Here is a 7,711-nt window from a genome sequence, read left to right as displayed (position 1 = left end):
CCCAAATACCACCCATCCCACACACACACCCCAACACCACCCCAACACCAACCCCAACACCACCCCAACACCACCCATCCACACACACACACACACACCCCAAACACCACCCATCCACACACACACACACCCAACACCACCCATCCACACACACACCCAACACCACCCATCCACACACACCCCAACACCACCCATCCACACACCCAACACCCACACACACACCCACACACCCCAACACCACCCACACACCCACACAACCCCAACACCACCTACACACCCAACACCACCCACACACACACACACACACACACACACACACACACACACCCAACCCAACACCACGTACACACACACACACACCCCAACACCACACACATACTCCAACACCCCACACACACACACCCCAACACACCCACACACACCACCCACACACACACCCAACACACACACACACACACACACACACACACCCAACACCACCACACATACCCAACACCCACACACACCCTCCAACACCCACACACACACCCAACACCCACACACACACACCTCCAACACCCACACACACACCCAACACACACACACCCAACACCCACACACACACACACGCCCAACACCACCCATCCACACACACACACCCCCCAACACCCCATCCACACACACACCCCAACACCACCCCATCCACACACACACACCCACCCCAACACCACCCATCCACACACACACACACACCCCAACACCACCCATCCACACACACACACACCCACCCCAACACCACCCACACACACACACACCCCAACACCACCCATCCACACACACACCCCAACACCACCCATCCACACACACACACCCCCAACACCACCCATCCACACACACACACCCCAACACCACCCGTCCACACACCCCCAACACCCATCCACACACACACCCCAACACCACCCATCCACACACACACACACACACCCCACCCCAACACCACCCATTCACACACACACACACACCCCAACACCACACCCATCCACACACACACACACCTCCAACACCACCCATCCACACACACACACACCACCACCACCAACCACACACACCACACACCAACACCACCCATCCACACACACACACACACACCTCCAACACCACCCACACACACCCAACACACACACACCCAACATCACCCACACACACACACCTCCAACACCACCCATCCACACACACACACACACACACACACCCCAACACCACCCATCCACACACACACACCCAACACCCATCCACACGCACACACCCCAACATCACCCATCCACACGCACACACCCCAACAACACCACGCACACACCCCAACACCACCCATCCACACGCACACACCCCAACACCCATCCACACACACACCCCAACACCACCCATCCACACACACACCACGCCCCAACACCACCCATCCACACACTCACGCCCCAACACCACCCATCCACACACACCACGCCCCAACACCACCCATCCACACACACCACGCCCCAACACCACCCATCCACACACACACGCCCCCAACACCACCCATCCACACACACCCAACACCACCCATCCACACACACACACCCTCCCAACACCACCCATCCACACACACACACCCCAACACCACACCACCCATCCACACCTCAACACCACCCCCAACACCACCATCCACACACACACCCCCAACACCACACACACACACCCTACACCACCTCACACACACACCCCACACCACACACACACACCCCAACACCACCCATCCACACACACACCCCCAACACCACCCATCCACACACCCCCAACACCACCCATCCACACACACACACCCCAACACCACCCATCCACACACACACCCCAACACCACCCATCCACACACACACCCCCAACATCACCCCACACACACAACACACACACACACACAACACACACACACACACCACCCACATCACCCACATATCAACCCCAACATTACACACACATCCATCTTCTTTTTCTTTCTTGCTTCTTCATCCTTCTTTTTTGCTTCCTTCTTCTTTGTCTTCGTCTTCTAAAATCTTAAGATTTTTCCCACATTTCTCAACATAATCTCTGCAGTCAAAATATTCACCAATAAAACCCAACACAGAAAAAAAAAACTCAATACAACCACTAGCCTATAAGGGACCCTCAAGACAAAATTATCCTGGATCAGCTTTGTTTTAAAGATGTCTTTTCCCATTCCCATTGATGGGCTTTTTATTTTTGCACGGGTAATACATACTTTGTACTGCATTAGTAGCACAATAACCAACCTTTTATTTGGTCAAATGGATGAATGGGAATAATTTGGGTATCCTTTGAAAGAGCTATTAACAGTTTGGGAACATTCAGATGGTACAGATGTGATTCCAGCTGCTTCATTATTAAATGTTTGTGGTGAGGGTTGTTGACCCCTATTACAGTATTAGCTTTTCTGCGGTGGTGAAAAAAAAGAGCCTGCAATACCCATGGCATTTTAAGTCCCCAACAGGTATTAACTTATTTATTTATTTATTTATTTGTTTGTTTGTTTATTTACTATACATATAGAAGCTATGTTGTTTTCAGACAACACTTTTTACATATTATATTTAGTAATTGACAGGTAATGCTGCACGAGACAACAAGAAAAGTCGCATCATCCCACGGCATTCGTGCTTGCTATCCGCAATGATGAAGAACTTAATAAACTTCTGTCGGGAGTCACCATTGCTCAGGTACCTAATACTACTTCAGTTTTCTTTTTACTTGAGTAGTAGTTTTTTGGCACTCCTGTAAACTTTCAACTGTTCTTAGCACTTGTGTAATACGTATATGTCCTGTTTCTCTGTATTCTTGTCTTTGTCTTTCATTGTGCCTTCAAAACTTTTTCTTTCTTTCAGGAGAGACTTTCCCATTTCTGCTCATTTTATTCTTAATCTTTTTACTGTACCAAGTTACATGTTCGAGTTTTAGAAAGGCTCTAGTAAAACTTGCAAACTATACAGCCATAGTTAGGTATTAGGAATACAATGATATCTCGCCTAGCTGGAACAATTGATGCAGAGCATTTCACAACGGACAACTCTCATACGGAAAAATCCCTCATCCCTGTATAATGAAGGGTTTTAAGAGTAGAAAGTATAGAGAATATTTAGTAAGAGAGGAAGAATTTGGTAGCGTGGCCGTGTTAGTTATTTACACTGTCAGTACACTTATATTATCTTATATGTCAATACACATCTATTATGTTCTTATGACGACTTCTCAAACACCGCATCGTTACAACTGTTTATTAATTATGACAATGACCATTAATAATACCTATCGAAGTTACTAGGACATTATATTTTGATTTAGGACATCATATTACGCATTAGACACTGATTCTTGACACGAACATGCAATGAATACGCTTCCTAGTAAGTAACTCATCCCATGGAAAGCTCTGGACAAAACTCACGTGACCTGGGAAGGCCTAGCTGGTGGTCCTGGGTTGTCTGTAGACTGCTTAGCTGGGCACTGTGTCTCGGAGGGAGGTCTGTGTGACTCCTCCCGTGAGCTGGACGTGTGCTGACCTCCTCCTGATCCTCTCTGGTTCTCCCCGACTGTCTCGTGAGAGAGGGATACACGCCCTATATATTGGGGAGACGAGCCGTCCAGGTTGAGCTGATCGGGGGAGTCTCCTTACATTTAACCTCGCTAATGTAAGGTCAGGTCTGGACTTTTTCGAGCTTTTAGTTGTTGTATATTTTCAAGAATCTTCTGATGACTGCTTGTTAACATCGCTGGGGCCGTAGACGTGGATTTGGACCCCTCGACCTGGCCATGAGGTCTCTACATTTGACAAGGTCAGGTCTGGACCTTCCTGCATGTAGGTTGTTAAAGAGTCCAAGGTGGCTTCACATGTTTGTTGGGGCCTTGTGACATGGGAGGGATGCTGATTGATTTGTGGCTGCAGGTACCCTTACATTTGACCACCCTAATGTCGGGTCAGGTCTGGACTGTTTCTGAGATGTAAGCTGTGGTCTGACAACCCATCACTACACCTGGAATTTTCCAGGTACCAGGAAAATTTTCTCGGGGATAAGAGAAATTGCACATTACAGGGCCCCTGCCCCCCAAGTTTGCAGATTTTTTTTTTTTTTTTTTTGTCGCCTTTTATTATTCAAGGATGACACCCTGGGTGTACCTAAAATGTCTGCTGGTAGTTTTAAAGTTGTCGGCATTTTCACAGCTAGGACAGAGCCATTCATTCTTGAGACACAACCGTATTTTGCGGCGTAAAAGACGCTTAAGACGGAAGACGCACCCTGGTTTTGGAAATGTAATTTAGGAAAAACTTTTTATACTTACTAACCGACACCAGTGAAACCGTTGCTTGATATACAGCCCTTTTGGCACAGGCACACATACCTCTTTGAATATCATCACTTAGAACTGCTTATCAGTCATCATTTTCATCAATTTAAAAAAATCTGTATAAGAAGTGGGAATCTTTAATACAGCACTCATTTTATACACCTGGTCACCTCTGCATCTAGTGGGTTGTAGTGTTTACATTCTTTCTTTTGATTTTGTCTGTATGACCGTGACGAGAAATATTTTCCATCAGTAGAAGCAATGTAAACATGTACTGTATATCAACGTCTAAAGAAAAAAATCTTTATTTAAAAAAAATTAAAGTAAAAAAGCAACTTGGTAAAAATCAGTTGAATTAAAAATTTTGGAAAGCAAGAAAAAATCACAAAAAACTGTAAATCTCTAAATATCATGTCCAGTAAAACAGTCAAAAGCATTTTATTCTATCTTTTAAATCCTGAGAACTCGTCACTGTTGGATTCATCACCAAGTTTGGAATCATCACGGAGGAAAATCATCATCACTACTGACAGTCTCATACAACAAGTTGTCTTCAGTGCCATCCATATAGCATTACTGACACCACATTTTTTGAAAGACTTAACGATAACTGTAGTTATAATATCACACCATGACTTCAGCACCTATTCACACACTTTAGATATTGATGGACGTTTCATCCTTCCAGTCGGCTTAATATCATGATTCCCCTCTGTCATCCATTTATTCCATTGCTCCCTCATGTTATTCTTAAAGGGCTTATTAATGCTGACATCTAGCGGCTGTAACTCGTAAGTCAGGCCACCAGGAATTATTGCTAGCTGTTGTTCTTTGCTAGCTCTTTGGTGTTTTCATTCCTGTGAGCACTAAACTGATCCCATACTAGCAGTGAATTCTTTTGTAGCAGGACGCTTGGACCACACTTAATCCAACCTTACCTTGACACCTTCTTCATCCATCCATCCCTTGGGTTGCACAATGACATGAATTCCATTTGGCAGTTTTTCCTTCGGTGATGTTTTTCTCTTGAAAATTAACAGAGGTGGTAGTTTGGAATGGGTGAGTGTGTGATTTTTTGGGGGATTGGTGGTGTGATGTATAGGTGCTTGTGGTTGTTGTGGTGTGTGTTATGTAGGGGGTGTGATGTGTGGGTCACATTTACCACTCAATGGGTCCTTTTTCTTCTCCCTCCCTACCTCACAGCATTCATTATAAACCTTGTGTTAAAGAGGTGAATTTGACACCATAATGATCCTCTATGAGATGTTTCCAATATAATATCCTTAAATGACAGGCTGAATAATAAGGTAAAAATAAGTATTTTACTTTACATGAAGGGTACTGGTACCAAATTATTAGTCTCTCTCCCCAAGTCTATGTACAGAACTAAATGAATTCATTTGAAATACTCTAACATTCGATACCAAATATCCTGACCACTGAGGCTAGTTATACACTCTTTTCCCTGTGAAAAGGCTATAATTTTGAGCAACATATTACTGTACTCATTTTGTACTCACTGTACTATGCTAAGCAAAAAAAATTCTCTTGTGCAAACTATGAGATGTTTATATTCAAATTATTCGCTACATTGCAAGGACATCAGCAATGCAAGTCAAGTCTGGAACATTTTTTACAAGAAAAGTTTAAGCCTAAAACAAAATTCATCCCATTAATCGTTATCACTGTCAACTGCAGCTAAACATGATGCAGTCTTTCATAGCACCAGGAACCCTTGTCCCCAGGTCCTGAGCAGAAAGGTTGGAGTGATTTTCTCAGATTTTCCAGTACAGTAATTGTGCATTATTTCATTATCGGCATTTGAACCCAACTCCAGAACTAATATTCCCCTGCATATGCTCCTGATTTTTAACATAATAATTTGTTCCCAAACCTGGATTTTAATTTTCTCGGAAAAAAATCCGAGCAAATTTCAATTCCGGGTTTAAGTCTAACGGAGATATTACTGTAGTTTAGTCTCTCATAAAACTTTCCATAGTCCACAGAAAAATTATGCAGATGAGAAAATCAACCTAATGCAGAACTGCTGTGTACCAATTATTCCAGCTAACATGGAGATTATATATGTGGAATATTGTCTATTTTTGGTGGACCATGGCTGAGGTGGTGGTTCGGTAGTTGTTTGCAAAATTTTATTATATTTTCATTAACATGTGTATCTGTTAACCAGGGAGGAGTGCTGCCAAACATCCAGGCTGTGCTTTTACCAAAGAAGTCCGAAACCAAGGTAGGCAAGCTTAAGAGCCAGTCTCAAGAATACTAGATGTTTGGACCTCCACAGCTGAGGGAACTACATGAAGATGGAATTTGGATTGCAAGACCCTGGGAATTGTTGAAATTGAATGGACATTTTTTTATTTTGTCTTATATTTTTCTTTTTTTATATACCCTTCTCAGCTAAATGAATGTTTGATTGCAGAATTAAAGCCAATTTGATGATTGGGTTTCTATTGTAGTTCTGAAATCAGTTTATGATAATTTTGTTTTGGATTGTCCTACAAATGAAGAATTGTTAAGCTTTGTTTACTGTATAGTTTTCTCTGGTTTAAGGGAGATTGTCTCAGTCATAAAGGACCTGTATTTCTATTCCAAGGTGAAACCTATGGTATGCCTAAATATGATAAATTTTATTTGATCAGAATTACATAGGGGCTTCAGAAATATGATCAAGGTAGTCCTGGAAATTTAATCATTTGCTGTTATTGTGTTTGAATGATTTCTCACCCTCCTTATCTTTTCTGATTTCATGAAGTACAATTTTTTTTAAGTTTAAGGTCATTTCACAAATGAAGTTATTTTAAATGTCAAACCATTCATGTGGTGTGCTTTTGTATTAAATAAATGATTTTAAGATGTTTTTTCAATTGTCCTTTGTAAAATTTTACTGCCAATGTAACTGGCCCTTCTGAAACTAGGTCTCAGCAATAGCAGGCTACCATTTTGGAAGGTTTTAAAAAATGCATTGCAACTTTCCTTTATATAATTTGGTTTTAAGTAAGGATGCTGAAATCTAAGTTGCATAGGATTGCAGTAACCTTAAGTTGGTAAGAAGAACCTTTAAAGTTTTTCATATCTAAGGCAGGAAAGTGTCTTGTATCATGAAGTTGAAAGATGGAAGCTTCAAAGTTGTGGTTGGGTGCCTAGAGTATTGGCTGATTTATGTAAAGGCATGCTGAGATGGTTTAGCTATGTGGCGAGAAAGGAAGTCAATTGGGTCTAGAGATGCAGGAGATTTAATGTAAAGGGAGAGAATAACATAGAGGCTTCAAGAGAATGTACATTGAAATACCCTCTGCTATCATGGCTGTATCCATGCAAGCAT

At 42.8% G+C, this 7,711-nt stretch overlaps 1 long non-coding RNA gene across 1 annotated transcript; it reads left to right on the top strand.

The window, feature by feature from the left end:
• Positions 1-2,614: 2,614 nt before the first annotated feature.
• Positions 2,615-7,240, top strand: LOC121876425. The gene is made up of 2 exons (XR_006090761.1): positions 2,615-2,744; positions 6,560-7,240. It is a non-coding gene; the product is annotated as an uncharacterized LOC121876425 (long non-coding RNA).
• Positions 7,241-7,711: the final 471 nt, after the last annotated feature.

This window comes from Homarus americanus, unplaced genomic scaffold, assembly GCF_018991925.1.
Source record: "Homarus americanus isolate GMGI-L3 unplaced genomic scaffold, GMGI_Hamer_2.0 scaffold45081, whole genome shotgun sequence".
NCBI classification, from domain to species: Eukaryota; Metazoa; Arthropoda; class Malacostraca; order Decapoda; family Nephropidae; genus Homarus; species Homarus americanus.
This window is presented reverse-complemented; position numbering and strand designations above follow the sequence as displayed.